The following is a 16,354-nucleotide window of genomic DNA, read 5'->3' as shown; positions in this document are numbered from 1 at the left end:
TATAAAGAAAGAGAGTTAGGCAGTGGGAGGACTTATGAAAGGTTTGCCCACAACAAAAATATCAGACCAATGTCAGAGGAGGTCTAAAGCAGTCCAAATATGGGCAAAATTTTTGCCTCATGGTCTGTGGCTGTAATCTTTGTGATGATTCGCCAATAAAGAAGAGATTTGGTACTGTAAGTTTCGAAGGTTCAGTTATTGGGGAGATTGTTACCAGGGGGCTCCATGCTTAGTAGGGTATATCTTAAGATCCACAGTAGCTGTTGTAAGAATTTTCATATGGCTGAGAGGTAGAGTATGAGCTCACTGACCCCTTCATTGCTCTCATGGAATATGCTGTGGTCTTCTCTTGACAATGGGAAAATGGAATGCAATCACAAGAGAATTTTAGGATACTACTCCCTGTTCTGTCGAAGATATGGGTTTCAGAGCTATCTGTGACTGGATAAATTGATACCCTGGTTGGATGAGTATTTGAATTAATAGAAAGGATGAGCAGATGCATGAGAGATAGAATGGACTGATTTTTGAATGAGTGGCTTTGTGGGTGAATAGATGAATGTCTGAAAGAGTAGATATAATTATGTATGAATCTATGTACTTGGATGGATGTAGGAGTAAATGAATGTAGATAAATGGATAGATAGATGAATGGAAGGGTGGTGGGTAAACTGACAGATAAAATAGGGGGATAGATAAATGGCTACATATATATGCATGTAAGTTGTGTGTGAATGGAGTGATGAAGTAGATAGATGGGTGTTTGGTGGATGGATGGGAGCTACATAGCTGGGAATGATGATAATGAGCAAGTGTGTAAGTGGATGAGGGCAGTGGATAATGGATGGATGACAAAACGGTGAAGTTTGAAATTAGGCCTGTATTTGCATCTTGACTTTACATCTTAGCTGTGTGACACTGGGTAAAAAAAAAAAATTTTTTTTTTAACAACTAATTATCGATTTATTAAAAAGGTTGATTTAGGCATCGGCAATGGTGACTTCCACCTCGACTCCTGGCTCAATACTGATGGAAGTGATCTGCTTGACAATTTCAGAATGGCTGTGCAGGTCAATGAGTCGCTTGTGGATCCTCATTTGGAATCGATTCCAAGTCTTAGAACCTTCACCACAAGGAGTTTTCCTTGTAGTTATTCTCAGAGTCTTGGTTGGCATCCGAACTGGTCCTTTCACTTTGAGATTCTTTTCCTTCACGCCTCTGATCAGGTCAGCACACACCTTCTCTAGAGACTTCACGTTGCGGCTGGTGAGGGGGATCCTAATCCGGTGAATGGACACCTCTGGCTCCACGGGAGTCTTGCCGGTGTCTTTAAAGGCCATGGCTGCAGCGCGGCTTCCTGACCGACTTGTTCCTCGGCGAGAGCGAACAGCGGTGAGTCAGGAGCAGGAGCAGGCAGCACGGAGCTCCGCTTCAGCGGCGACTGCGGCTTCCTCCAAGAGCTGGGTAAAAATTTTTAACTTGTGTAAGCCTTGGGAAATTTTTAAATATTCAAGAAAAAATAACTCACAAGTGAAAAATTTCAGTTCAGTTCAGTCGCTCAGTCGTGTCCGACTCTTTGAGACCCCATGAATTGCAGCACGCCAGGCCTCTCTGTCCATCACCAACTCCCGGAGTCTACCCAAACCCATGTCCATCGAGTCGGTGATGCCATCCAACCATCTCATCCTCTGTTGTCCCCTTCTCCTCCTGCCCCCAATCCTACCCAGCATTAGGGTCTTTTCCAATGAGTCAACTATTCGCATGAGGTGCCCAAAGTATTGGAGTTTCAGCTTCAACATCAGTCCTTCCAATGAACACCCAGGACTGATCTCTTCCAGGATGGATTGATTGGATCTCCTTGCAGTCCAAGGGACCCTCAAAAGTCTTCTCCAACACCACAGTTCAAAAGCATCAATCCTGCAGCGCTCAGCCTTCTTCACCGTCCAACTCTCACATCCATACATGACCACTCGAAAAACCATAGCCTTGACTAGACGGACCTTTGTTGGCAAAGTAATGTCTCTGCTTTTAACTATGCTATCTAGGTTGGTCATAACCTTCCTTCCAAGGAGTAAGCGTCTTTTAATTTCATGGCTGCAATCACCATCAGCAGTGATTTTGGAGCCCAAAAAAATAAAGTCTGGCACTGTTTCCACTGTTTCCCCATCTATTTCCCATGAAGTGATGGGACCAGATGCCATGATCTCAGTTTTCTGAACGTTGAGCTTTAAGCCAACTTTTTCACTCTCCTCTTTCACTTTCATCAAGAGGCTCTTTCGTTCTTCTTCACTTTCTGCCATAAGGGTGGTGTCATCCGCATATCTGAGGTTATTGATATTTCTCCCGGCAATCTTGATTCCAGCTTGTGTTTCTTCCAGCCCAGCGTTTCTCATGATGTATTCTGCATAAAAGTTAAATAAGCAGGGTGACAATATACAGCCTCGACGTATTGCTTTTCCTATTTGGAACTAGTCTGTTGTTCCATGTCCAGTTCTAACTGTTGCTTTCTGACCTGCATACAGGTTTCTCAAGAGACAGGTCAGATGGTCTGGTATTCCCATCTCTTTCAGAATTTTCCACAGTTTATTGTGATCCACACAGTCAAAGGCTTTGGCATAGTCAGTAAAGCAGAAATAGATGTTTTTCTGGAACTCTCTTGCTTTTTCGATGATCCAGCGGATATTGGCAATTTGATCTCTGGTTCCTCTGCCTTTTCTAAAACCAGCTTGAACATCTGGAAGTTCACGGTTCACGTATTGCTGAAGCCTAGCTTGGAGAATTTAGAGCATTACTTTGCTAGCATGTGAGATGAGTGCAATTGTGCGGTAGTTTGAGCATTCTTTGACATTGCCTTTCTTTGGGATTGGAACGAAAACTGACCTTTTCCAGTCCTGTGGCCACTGCTGAGTTTTCCAAATTTGCTGGCATATCGAGTGCAGCACTTTCACAGCATCACCTTTGAGGATTTGAAATAGCTCAACTGGGATTCCATCACCTCCACTAGCTATGTTCGTAGTGATGCTTTCTAAGGCCCACTTGACTTCACATTCCAGGATGTCTGGCTCTAGGTGAGTGATCACATCATCGTGATTATCTGGGTCGTGAAGATCTTTTTTGTACAGTTCTTCTGTGTATTCTTGCCACCTCTTCTTAATATCTTCTGCTTCTGTTAGGTCCATACCATTTTTGTCCTTTATCGAGCCTATCTTTGCATGAAATGTTCCTTTGGTATCTCTAATTTTCTTGAAGAGATCTCTAGTCTTTCCCAATCTGTTGTTTTCCTCTATTTGTTTGCACTGATCGCTGAGGAAGGCTTTCTTATCTCTCCTTGCGATTCTTTGGAACTCTGCATTGAAAATAAATACTTTTGAGAATAAAACCATTCAAGAAATAAATATCTTTATTTATTAAAGATAAATCCCTCCCTGCCAGGGAGGGATTAAGGTCTTATTTGAAGTTAAATGTCTATAAATCAAAATGATATCATGAGTGAAGAAAAACTGTGCTAAGATTTGGAAACATTTAACTATGAAATAATGGTAATATAAAACATTTTACAAATTATAGTTACAAACTAAAATATCCACTAGCACCAGCTGGGAACCCCACAACTAAAATGTAAATACTATTTATATAATCATATAATATTAATATTACAACATGGGGGAGGAATGGCTCTGGATCAGATGTCCTCCTCTTTCACATCAGAGAGTCCAATGATAATGCATACATTGAAGTATGGATTATAAAAATGATTACCCTCATATCAATATGTTTTTCTCCCTCCAAAATCTATTTTTGTAATTACAGAAGCATCTTTTACTTTGGCAAAACTCTTTTTATTTTTTTAAATTTATTTATTTAATTTTTTGGCTGCGTTGGTCTTCCTTGCAGGGTGCGGGCTTTTCATTGCAGTGGCTTCTCTTGTTGCAGAGCATGGGCTCTAGGCATGTGGGCTTCAGGAGTTGAGGCATGCAGTCTCAGTAGTTGCAGCTCACAGGCTCCGGAGCTCTGGCTAAGTGGTTGTGGCGCCCAGCCTGTGGGATCCTCCCAGACTAGGATCAAACCTTGCATTGCCAGGTGGATTCTTAACCACTGGACCACCAGAAGAAGTCCCTACAGAACTCTCCTGAAGTGAATAAACATTTATTTGAAATTTTATCATTCTTTCATGTTCATTTTGATTTCTTTTTCAAGTTTTAACTACAAATGAATTCAAATGCAATAACATTACAAAAACATATTTAAAAAATCATGTGTTTATCAAAATACTTCAATATAGATATATTTGATTTGATTTGGCTACATTTGATTTTAGCCAAAAGATTGAGAAACAATAAAATATTTCAGCGTATCTATTTAGCTTTTCTTGAACACATACATGGAATAATGTCTAGAATGATACCCTCCTAATGTAAATACTAATTATTTATGAGCAGTGACATTTAACTTTTTTAACCTCTATGCAGTGCTTGAATAATTTATAATAATATGCATTCTTTCTACAAAACTCATACTGGTTTTTCTTCATATAAAAGAAAAAAATTTTTAAAAATTAATTCTCTGCTTATTCAAATCGTTTCATCATTACCTTAAGTAGTTTATTTGTAGGAGCACCCTGCAACCTTCTAACTCTAGGCTTACTGTTAATTCTCTTTGGAATGTAACCCTTAATCTCAGGATGCAGAAATGCTATGCTGGCTTTACTTTGTTTGTTTGTTAGAGAAAAGTGTTATTAAGATATTTATTATAAAAATTATTGCAATCTGTATTTGTGGCAGGAAAATAAATTTGCTCACAATCCTTGAAAAGTAATCATTGACTGTGTCCCCTCTGCCTCTGTTATAATTAACCTGAGAGTATATAAACTAAGTAGAGTCTATGGAGAATAAGAAATTTAATGGTAAGCTTTCTCTTCTAAAAATACATATGCATATTCACTTTTAAATAAAACATAGAATCTCTTTTAGACAATCATGGATTCATGGGGAGTGGGGGTAGATGGAGCCAGCTCCCCAGCCTGGAGCTTCATCAGGTCTGGGTGCACAGCAACCCCCCTAACCAGCTCAAAGCTAAGAGGTGGCTTATTATGCTTTATAACCACTAAGTCGTACATAGAAAGGAAATGCCTGCCAGCTAAATGGGTTGAGAACTAACATTTTCGAAACTGTCAAGAGGAAGTTTTCTTTAACAATTTAGGGTTCTGGCTGAGATGTGGTATACTAACTTTCTTTGGCTGCTGTAACAAATGACACAACTTTGGTCAGAAGTTTTTATAACCAACAGAGAGTAAGAGAAATTTATTCTGACAGTTCTAGAGGCCAGAACTGGGCTAAAACTAAGAACTGGGCTGGGGCAGCCCGGATGGGGGGCTAAAGACGGGAATGCACGGGGCAGTGCTCCCAGAGGCTGAGGGGAGAATTCACTTCCTGCCTCTTCCAGCTGCTGGTGGCTGCCTGCATCCCCTGACTTGTGGCCTCTGCAGCACCCTCTCCACCTCCATATTCCACTGCCTTCTCCTTTTCTGTGTGTAATCTTCTCTTCCCCTCTCTTAAAAGGACACTTGTGATTGCATTAAGGTCCACCCAGGTAATCCAGGATAATCTCCCAGTGTTAAGATCCTTAATTACAGCTGCAAAGTCTTTGCCATATAAAGCAACCTTCACAGGCTTAGGGGATTAGGACGAGGATGTGTGTGGCCATTTAGCATACCACAAGGCCTAAAATGGAGAAAAAGCTAGCAAAGTTTTTTCTCTTTTCACGCTGTATAAATTCAGGTCTCCATCTGAAAGCTGCAAATGTGTGAATTTACTCTGATCTGAATTGTGAAACCCCAACCTGGTAGGTTTCCATCTCTGCCCAGGACCAAGGCAGAGGCCTGGCTCTCCTCAGCACTCCCCTGGCACCCACTGGTCTCTCTTCCCTGAAGTTTCTCTGTGCCAGAGGATAAAGCCTCACTCAGAGAAGATGCCTATGCTTGTGGTCTGAGTGTTTGCTCTTCAGGACCCTGGGTCAGGACAGGAAAGCAGGAAGCGGTGTATTGATTCAGAAATGGCCACCCTAGGGCTTATTTCCACAGGGCTTTGTTCTGACCACTTGTGTCTCTCTTTCCTTTTCCAGACTGCCCCTGGGGTGTTCTGGGGGAGCATCATTCACACGGAAACAGTGGGGCCCACAATGAAAAGGGGACGCTTGCTGTGTGTGTCAGGATGTGTAGCCTCTCTCTGGATGTGTGTCCTCTGCTTTGCACCCCACGAAATACCCAAACTTGACGAAATCCCAGCCAGCACCATGCAGGTTGGGGGGGTCTCCTGGTGCTCTCTGGCTGCACCACGGTAATAGCTGCTCTGTTCCTTTTCTAAGTGTGAATTATTTGTGCCATGAACGCCCCAGCACAGTGAGGTGGGAGGAGAGAAGATGGTGTGTCTCCACCATCTTTGCTCAGCACATATCATCACGGTCGTATGAGGTTATCCATCCAAAGACATGGAATAGGATTCAAGGAGTATTCAGACAGACAGTACAGTGATTGGTAGATTGCTGACTCGTTGCCTTAAGGCTCAATGAAACTTTCTGTTCGGTCCCCCTCCCTTCTGCTTGCCATCCTTTGCAATCTCATACAAAGGCCAGTGAAAGAGTATGATTTTGAAATTCTAAAATGTGTTCAAGCATATTAAATGAGTTAAGAAAATTCATGGTTAGAGGACTGAACTTTATAAAAAAAAACTTTGTTCTTGAAAAAGGTAGATTTTGAGAATAAAATTAAACTATGTATTAACAATTAAGATTCCTTATTAACTTTAAAATTAATTAATTAAGCTATTAATTATTATTAACAATTTAAATTGTTAAATTAAACAATCTAACAAGTAAATATTGTGCTCTGAGAGAACAAATGTATGCAGATATTTTGGGGTAAAAAGCTATTAATTAGAACATCATAAGTGCCAGATGAAGTTTGAACAATAAAGATTAAAATTTATTATAATTCATGCTGAATGTTAAAACTGATAATTCAATTTTTTCTCACCTGATTTGTTCTCCCCCCAGTCAGACAGTGCAGACTGAGAAAGCAGGGAATAAAAAAGTCATTTATTTCCTTTATTTTTTTAAGTTACAAAAAAAGCAGACTTTTGGCTTGAAACCTTCCCTGTCGAAAATAAGTTGCAGAGCAGGGGGTGTAACGTGGCAATACTGGCCTTCACTATGACATCATAAATGCAGAGGCAAAGTGGTGAAACTTTTATAGTTGGAAATGCTTTCCATGTGAAGCACTTCAATACAAAGACGATTTATTGAAAAAGATAGTAACATGTTCAGTTCAGTCAGTTCAGTTCAGTTCAGTTGCTCAGTCGTGTCCAGCTCTCCGACCCCATGGACTGCGGCGTGCCAGGCCTCCCTGTCCCTCACCAGCTCCCACAGTCTACTCAAACTCCTGTCCACTGAGTCGGTGATGCCATCCAACCATCTCATCCTCTGTCATCCCCTTCTCCTCCCGCCTTCAATCTTCCCCAGCATCAGCGTCTTTTCAAATGAGTCAGTTCTTCACATCAGGTGGCCAAAGTATTGGAGTTTCAGTAACATGTTACTGTATAATAAAACCATGAGTGTTGATTTTAATCCAAAATTTCCCAAAAGGCCGTAATTAAATAAACCCTGGGAAAATCAAATCTTAGGTGTGAGTTTTATCCTAAGGATGATTCTGTGTTTCATCCCTGAGGCAGCAATAGCGTTATGATGGATCCCAACAGAGATGCACGCCTGCCATTTTGACACTTTATATTGTGAACTATGATACACAGATGCACATAAAGTATAAACGTATAGCTCAAGAATTATCACAAAAGAATGTACCCACCAGGAGTTCAAGAAGTAGAACATTGCTACAATCACAGCAGTTTTCCATACTCCTTTTCCCAGTTACTAAGCCTTCCTTTCTTCCCAAATATAAACGCTTTTCCGACTTACAATAGACACTTTCATTTGAGTAGTTCTAGAAGCCCTGTGTATGAATTCTTTTGTGTCTCAGTTTTTCACTAATGAAATGTTTGTAAATTCATCCATGATGCTATATTAGTTGCTGTATGTGTTGTATATGTATGTGCTCTTATATATATATATATATATATATATGGCGGGGTTTCCAGGTGGGGTTATTATGAATGATTTTATTATGAAATAACTTGCCTGTGTCTCCTACACAAAAGCAGTGTATTTCTGTGGGTATATACCTATGAGGGGGCTTCTGGGTCAGATGATATGCATGTGTTCAACCTCAGGAGAAAACGCCAAAATGCAACAAAATGGTCATACCAGTTTACACCCCTAGCAACAACATATGAGCATTCCTGCTCTTACCAACACTTAGTATCATCAGTCTTTTTAACGGTGGCCATCGTGGTGGAGATGTAGTAGAATCATGTTGGTGTTTTACTTTTTATTTCCTGAATGACTAATGATATTCAATTCAGTTTAGTCACTCAGTCATGTCTGACTATTTGCAACCCCATGGACAGCAGCATGCCAGGCTTCTCTGTCCGTTACCAGCTCCCGGAGCTTGCTCAAACTCATGTCCATTGAGTCAGTGATGCCATCCAACTATCTCATTCTCTGTTGTCCCCTTCTCCTCCTGCCTTCAATCTTTCCAAGCATCAGGGTTTTTCCCAATGGGTCAGTTCTTCGCATCAGGTGGCCAAAGTATTGGAGCTTCAGCTTCAGCATCAGTCCTTCCAATGAATATTCAGAACTGATTTCCTTGAGGATGGACTGGTTGGATCTCCTTGCTGTCCAAGGGACTCTCAAGAGTCTTCAACACCACAGTTCAAAAGCATCAATTATTTGGTGCTCAGCTTTCTTTATGGTCCAACCCTCGCATCCATACATGACTACTGGAAAAACCATAGCTTTGATTAGACGGACCTTTGTCGGCAAAGTAATGTCTCTGCTTTTTAATATGCTGTCTAGGTTGGGCATAGCTTTTCTTCCAAGGAGCAAGCATCTTTTCATTTCATGGCTGCAGTCACCAACTGCAGTGATTTTGGAGCCCAAGAAAATAAAGTCCCTCACTGTTTCCATTGTTTCCCCATCTATTTGCCATGAAGTGATGGGACCAGATGCCATGATCTTCATTTAATAAATGTTGAGTTTTAAGCCAACTTTTTGACTCTCCTCTTTCACTTTCATCAAGAGGCTCTTTGGTTCTCCTTCACTTTCTGCCATAATGGTGGTATCATCTGCACATCTGAGGTTATTGATATTTCTCCCAGCAATCTTGATTCCAGCTTATGCTTCATCCAGCCTGGCATTTCACATAATATACTCTGCATATAAGTTAAATATGCAGAGTGACAATATACAGCCTTGATGTAATCCTTTCCTGTTTTGGAGCCAGTCCATTGTTCCATGTCCAGTTCTAACTGTTGCTTCTTGACCTGCATTACAAATTTCTCAGGAGGCAGGTAAGGTGGTCTGGTATTGGTATTCCCATCTCTTGAAAAGTTTTCTACAGTTTGTTGTGATCCACCCAGTCAAAGGCTTTGGTGTAGTCAATAAAGCAAAAGTAGATGTTTTTCTGGAACTCTCTTGCTTTTTCTATGATACAGTGGATGTTGGCAATTTGATCTCTGGTTTCTCTGCCTTTTCTAAATCCAGCTTGAACATCTGGAAATTCTCAGTTCATGTACTGTTGAAGCCTTGCTTGGAGAATTTTGGGCATTACTTTGCTAGCTTGTGAGATGAGTGCAATTGGGCAGTAGTTTGAACATTCTTTAGCATTGCCTTTCTTTGGGATTGGAATGAAAACTGACCATTTCCAGTCCTGTGGCCACTGCTGAGTTTTCCAAATTTTCTGGCATATTGAGTGCAGCACTTTCATAACATCATCTTTTAGGATTTGAAATAACTCAGCTAGAATTCCATCACCTCCACTAGCTTTGTTTGTAGTGATGCTTCCTAAGGCCCACTTTACTTCACATTCCAGGATGTCTGGCTCTAGGTGAGTGATCACACCATTGTGATTATCTGGATCATTAAGATCTTTTTTTGTATAGTTCTTCTGTGTATTTTTGCCACATTTTCTTAGTATCTTCTGCTTCTGTTAGGTCCATACCATTTCTGTCTTTTATTGTGACCATTTTGCATGAAATGTTCCCTTGGTATCTACAATTTTCTTGAAGAGATCTCTAGTCTTTCCCATTCTATTGTTTTCCTCTATTTCCTTGCATTGATCAGAGGAAGGCTTTCTTATCTCTCCTTGCTCTTCTTCAGAACTCTGCATTCAGATGGGTATATCTTTCCTTTTCTCCTTTGCCTTTCACTTCTCTTCTTTTCTCAGCTATTTGTAAGGCCTTCTCAGACAACCATTTTGCCTTTGCATTTCTTTTTCTTGGGGAGAGTCTTGATCACAGCCTCCTGTACAGTGTCACAAGTCTCTGTCCATAGTTCTTCAGGCACTCTATCAGATCTAATCCGTTGAATCTATTTGTCACTTCCACTGTAGAGTCATAAGGGATTTGATTTAGGTCATACCTGAATGGTCTAGTGGTTTTCCCTACTTTCTTCAATTTAAGTCTGAATTTTTCAATAAGGAGTTCTTGATCTGAGCCACAGTCAGCTCCCAGTCTTGTTTTTGCTGACTATATAGAGTTTCTCCATGTTCAACTGCAAAGAATATAATCAGTCTTTTCGGTATTGACCATCTGGTGATGTCCATGTGTAGAGTCGTCTCTCGTGTTGTTGGAAGGGGGTGTTTGCTATGACCAGTGCATTCTCTTGGCAAAACTCTGTTAGCCTTTGCACTGCTTCATTTTGTACTCCGAGGCCAAACTTGCCTGTTACTCCAGGTATCTCTTGACTTCCTACTTTTGTATTCCAGTCACCTATGATGAAAAGGACATCTTTTTTTGGTGTTAGTTCTAGAAGATCTTGTAGGTCATCATAGAACTTCAGCTTCTTCAGCACTACTGGTCAGGGCATAGACTTGGATTACTGTGATATTGAATGGGTTGCCTTAGAATCTAACAGAGATCATTCTGTCATTTTTGAGATTGCACCCAAGTACTGCATTTCAGACTCTCTTGTTGACTATGAGGGCTACTCCATTTCGTCTAAGGGATTCTTTCCCAAAGTAGTAGATATAATGGTCATCTGAGTTAAATTCACCCATTCCAGTCCATTTTAGTTCACTGATTCCTAAAATGTCAATGTTCACTCTTGCCATCTCCTTGTTTGACCACTTCCAGTTTACCTTGATTCATGGACCTAACATTCCAATTTCCTATGAAATATTGTTCTTTACAGCATTGGACTTTACTTCCATCACCAGATACATTCACAACTGGGTGTTGTTTTCACTTTGGCTCCATCTCTTCATCGTTTCTGGAGTTATTTCTCCACTCTTCTCTGGTAGCATATTGGGCACCTACATACCAGGGGAGTTCATCTTTCAGTGCCTTTTCATACTGTTCATGACTAATGATATTAAGTACATTTTAATGTATTTGTTGGCATTTGGATACTCTTTTTTGGGAAGTACATGTACAAGTACTTTGTCCATTTCTCTGTTGGGTGTATCTTTTTCTTATTTTCTGTATAGAATCTGGATACAAGTGTTTTATCTATTATATAAGTTGGAAATCTCTTTTCTCTATGGCTTGCTGTTTTACTCTTAATGGTGTTTTTGATAAAAGGAAGTATTGAATTTTCATGTAGTTCAATTTATCAATCTTTTATGGTTAGTGATGCTTGTATTCTATGTAAGAGATCATTACTGTGTTTTTCTGCTTCCATTTCAACTTTGGAAACAGGTAGTAATAGTTTCTTATGAAGTTACACATAAACATACCCTTTGATCTAGCAATATTCACTCCTAGGTTTTTCCCCAAGAGAAATGAGAACATAGATCCATAAAAAGATGTGTGCGCAAATATTCATAGCACTTTTACTCATGTTATTCTTGTTTGGTCACTAAGTCATGTCTAACTCTGGGCCATTCCATGCATTGCAGTGCACCAGGCTTCCCTTGTCCTTCACTATCTCCTGGAGTTTGCTCAAACTCATATCCGTTGAGTCGGTGATGCTGTCTAACCATCTTATCCTCTGCTGCTCCCTTTCTCCTGTTGCCTTCAATCTTTCCCAACATCAGGGTCTTTTCCAATGAGTCAGCTCTTTGCATCAGGCAGCAGAGTATTGGAGCTTCAGCTTTAGCATCAGTCTTTCCAATGAATATTCACTGTTGATTTCCTTTAGGATTGACTGGTTTGATCTCCTTGCAGTCCGAGGGATTCTCAAGGATCTTCTCCAACACCACAATTCAAAAGCATCAATTCTTCGCCGCTCAGGTTTCTTTATGGTCCAACTCTCACATCAGTATGTGACTAATGGTGAAACCACAGCTTGACTCTATGCACCTTTGTCAGCAAAGTAATGTCTCTGCTTTTTAATATGCTGTTTAAGTTTGTCATGGGCTTCCCTGATAGCTCAGTTGGTAAAGAATCCACCTGCAATGCAGAAGACCCTGGTTCATTTCCTGGGTTGGGAAGATCCCCTGGAGAAGGGAAAGGCTACCCACTCCAGTACTCTGGCCTGGAGAATTCCATAGACCGTACAGTCCATGAGGTCACAAAGAATCAGACATGACTGAACAACTTTCACTTCCTCCTCCTCGTAGGTTTGTCATAGCTTTCCTTCCAAGGAGCAAACATATTTTAATTTCAAGGCTACCATCACTGTCCACAGTGATTTTGGAGCCCAAGAAAATAAATCTGTCACTGCTTTCACTTTTCCCCCTTCTGGTTGCCATGAAGTGATGGAACTAGATACCATGATCTTAGTTTTTTGAATGTTGAGTTTGAAGCCAGCTTTTTCACTCTCCTCTTTCACCCTCATCATGAGGCTCTTTAGTTCCTCTTTTCTTGCTGCCATTAGAGTGGTGTCATCTGTGTATCTGAGGTTGTTGATATTTCTCCCGGCAATCTTGATTCCCGCTTATGCTTCATCCAGCCTGGCATTTCACATGATGTACTCCATATACAAGTTAAATAAGCAGGTTGACAGTATACAGCCTTGGCATACTCCTTTCCCGGTTTTGACCTAGTCCAGGCTTCCCAGGTGGAGCTAGTGGCAAAGAACCTGCCTGCCAATACAGAAGATGAGAGACTTAGGTTCGATCTCTGGGTCAGGAAGATCCCCTGGAAAAGGAAATGGCTACCCACTCCAGTATTCTTGCCTGGAGAATCCCATGGACAGAGGAGCCTAACGGGCTACAGTCCATGTGGTTGCAAAGAATTGGACACGACTGAAGAGACTTGGCACATGCATGTGGTTTCATGTCTGATTCTAACTATTGCTTCTTAATCCACAAGAGGCAGGTAAGGTGGTCTGGTATACCCATCTCTTTAACAATTTTTCAGTTTGTTGTGATCCACACAGTCAAAGGCTTTAACAAAGTCAGTGAAGCAGAAGTAGATGTTTTTCTGGAATTCCCTTGTTTTTTCTATGATCCAATGAATACTGGCAATTTGATCTCTGGTTTCTCTGCCTTTTCTAAATGCAACTTGTGCATCTGGAAGTTCTTGGTTCATGTACTGTTGAGGCCTAGGCTTGAAGGATTTTGAGAATTATCTTGCTAGCATGTGAAATGGGTGCAATTGTACGGTAGTTTGAACCGTCTTTGACATTGCCCTTCTTTGGGACTGGAATTAAAACTGACCTTTTCCAGTCCTGTGGCCACTGCTGAGTTTTCCAAATTTGCTGGCATATTGAGTGCAGCACTTTCACAGCATCATCTTTTAGGATTTGAAATAACTCAGCTGGAATTCCATCACCTCCACTGGCTTTGTTCATAGTAATGATTCTGGAGGACCACTTGACTTCACACTCCAGGATGTCCGGCTCTGGGTGAGTGACTACACCACTGTGGTTATCCGGGTCATTAAGACCTTTTTTGTATAGTTCTTCTGTGTATTCTTGCCACACTTTCTTAATATCTTCTGCTTCTGTTAGGTCCTTACTGTTTCTGTCCTCTATTGTGCCTATCTTTGTATGAATGTTTTCTTGATATCTCCAATTTTCTTGAAGAGATCTCTAGTCTTTCCCATTCTATTGTTTTCTTCTATCTCTTTCTTCACTTAAGAAAGCTTTCTTATTTCTCTTTGCTATTCTCTGGAACTCTGCGTTCAGATAGGTATATCTTTCCTTTTCTCCCTTTCCTTTTGCTTCTCTTCTTTCCTCAGCTATTTGTAAAGCCTCCTCAGACAACCACTTTGCCTTCTTGCATTTAGTTTTCTTTGGAATGGTTTTGGTCACCACCTTCTGTACAATGTTATGAACCTCTGTCCATAGTTATTTAGGCACTCTGTCTACCAAATCTGATCCCTTGAATCTATTCATCACCTCCACTGTATAATCATAAGGGGTTTTATTTAGGTCATACCTTAATGACCTAGTGGTTTTCCCTATTTTCTTCAATTTAAGCCTGAATTTTGCAATAGGGAGCTCAGCCTTATTGCAAAAACAAAAACAAAAAACTGAAAACAATTTAAATACCCAGTTCATGCATGCATTCTAAGTCACTTCAGTGGTGTCTGACCCTTTGGGGCCCCATGGACTGTAGCCCGCCAAGTTCCTCTGTCCATTGGATTCTCCAGGCAAGAATACTGGAGTGGGTTGTCATTTCTTCTCCATAAATGCCCAGGTGAATGGATAAATTATGGTATGCTCATCCAACAGAATACTAACCAGCAATAAACAGAAGGAACTATTACATATCCACAACCACATGAATGACTGTCTGAAATATTATGCTAAGCAAAAGAAGCCCGACCCAGAAGACTATATGAAATTGTAGAACGAGTAAGGTTATCTGTAGAAATAAGGCAGATCAGTGGTGATTTGCAGGAGGGAGGGAGGATGGGGTAGGGAGGTGAGGGTAGTACTGCTGGCGAAGGGTATCAGAAAGTTTTCTGGCGGTTGTGGAAACTATATATCTGGGTTCAAAATTCACTAAATGAATTCATTTAAGTAGGCTTAAAATGAGTGCATTTTGTTTTATGCAAATTATATATCAGTAAATTTGACTTCTTTTTTTTTTTTTTTTTAAGAAAAGCTTATTTTCTATTGTCTCCAAGTTTTTGGTCTAATCACTAGGAAGCTGGAGTGCTGTTTAGTGAGATGAGAAAGTCAGTGAAAGGATGTCTGGGGAGAAACATGGGAGTTCTGTTTGGACCTCATTCTCCAGTGGGCCCAGATAAGGCACCTGCAGTCAATTGTCCCTCACAGCTTCTCCCAGACAGTCATCTATCCGGCTGCTATTTCTCAAACACAACCCTTTGCTTCTAGACCGATCCTTTCCAACATCACCCAGATTTCCGGTGGCTTAGCTTGACTCTTTAAGGGTGTGGGTATGTGTGGAAATTTAAATACCCAAAGGGGCTGAGCAGGTGATGTGGGGAGCCTCAGTAACCCGAAGAATACAGGGACCACATGACAAAGTGGTCTCTATTCAGCTGCAGTGCCTCGTTGTAGGACTTGAGTGCTGGTCCGGGTTTTTTCCCAAGAAAAAATCCCAAGGTTCAAACTCTCTCAATGTTTGTGGATAATTTAAAAACATAAATGTCAAGTGGGCAGATTAGACCCCACATGTTGGGCCCACAGACAGCCAGTTCCCAACATCTGCTCTTTAACAAGGCATATTCTGGTGCAAGAATCTGCTCCAGCATATCTCACGCTAACTCCCAATATTCTGGGCAGCTCAGCCTGGCTCCCGGGATGTGCCTGGGAGGCCCCTGCTGCTCGCTGGTCCTGCCCTCCGCTCTGAACCTGTCAGAGCCCCTCAGCTCAGATCTCCTCCTGTGCCCGAGCCTCCCCACCCCCCAGTAGCCACAAAGACAAGAAGGAGGCCATCTTCCTAAGAACCTACCTGTGCCAGCCAGGCTCCCTTTCCCAAGTATGAAGCAGCCCCAGTGGCTTTTGAAACTCAGAAATTGGGTGGCATTTTGCCTCTTAAAAACCTGTTGGTGGCTCCCCATTATCCATAACAGCATCTGGCCACTAAAGGAGGTATATACACAGTAACCCTCCCTCTAGAGCTTGCCTCCCACTACACTCCACCTCCAGCCATTTGTAACTGTGCTTCCTCCCTGCTGCCCTCCAGGCAAACACATCTCAAGCGTCTTACCTGTGAGTCTCCAAGCCTGAAGTTCCCTCTGCCTAGAACACCTTCATTCTAAGGCCCCTGATCCATAAACTTGCTGCCATCCTTCATGATGCAGCTGGAGTTCACCTCCCTACTCCTGATCCTTACTGCACTAGGGAACTGGCCTCTATCACCTTTGTGATATCACCACACATACCCCTC

General features: G+C 41.3%; 1 long non-coding RNA gene and 1 pseudogene across 2 annotated transcripts; both read right to left on the bottom strand.

Annotated features, from left to right (window-relative positions):
* Positions 1 to 936: 936 nt before the first annotated feature.
* On the bottom strand, positions 937 to 1,422 carry LOC145539863 (small ribosomal subunit protein uS10 pseudogene; annotated as a pseudogene). Its single transcript, XR_014078009.1, has one exon. The product of XR_014078009.1 is annotated as a small ribosomal subunit protein uS10 pseudogene (transcript).
* Positions 1,423 to 10,374: 8,952 nt separating this feature from the next.
* Positions 10,375 to 16,306, bottom strand: LOC145539864 (uncharacterized). The gene is made up of 3 exons (XR_014078010.1): positions 16,175 to 16,306; positions 11,843 to 13,132; positions 10,375 to 11,419 (listed from the first exon to the last, which is right to left on the bottom strand). It is a non-coding gene; the product is annotated as an uncharacterized LOC145539864 (long non-coding RNA).
* Positions 16,307 to 16,354: the final 48 nt, after the last annotated feature.

This window comes from Giraffa tippelskirchi, chromosome 2 (assembly GCF_054371585.1).
Source record: "Giraffa tippelskirchi isolate mGirTip1 chromosome 2, T2T-mGirTip1v1.2.pri, whole genome shotgun sequence".
Classification (NCBI taxonomy): domain Eukaryota; kingdom Metazoa; phylum Chordata; class Mammalia; order Artiodactyla; family Giraffidae; genus Giraffa; species Giraffa tippelskirchi.
Note: the sequence above shows the minus strand (reverse complement) of the source record. Positions and strands in the feature narration are given on the sequence as shown.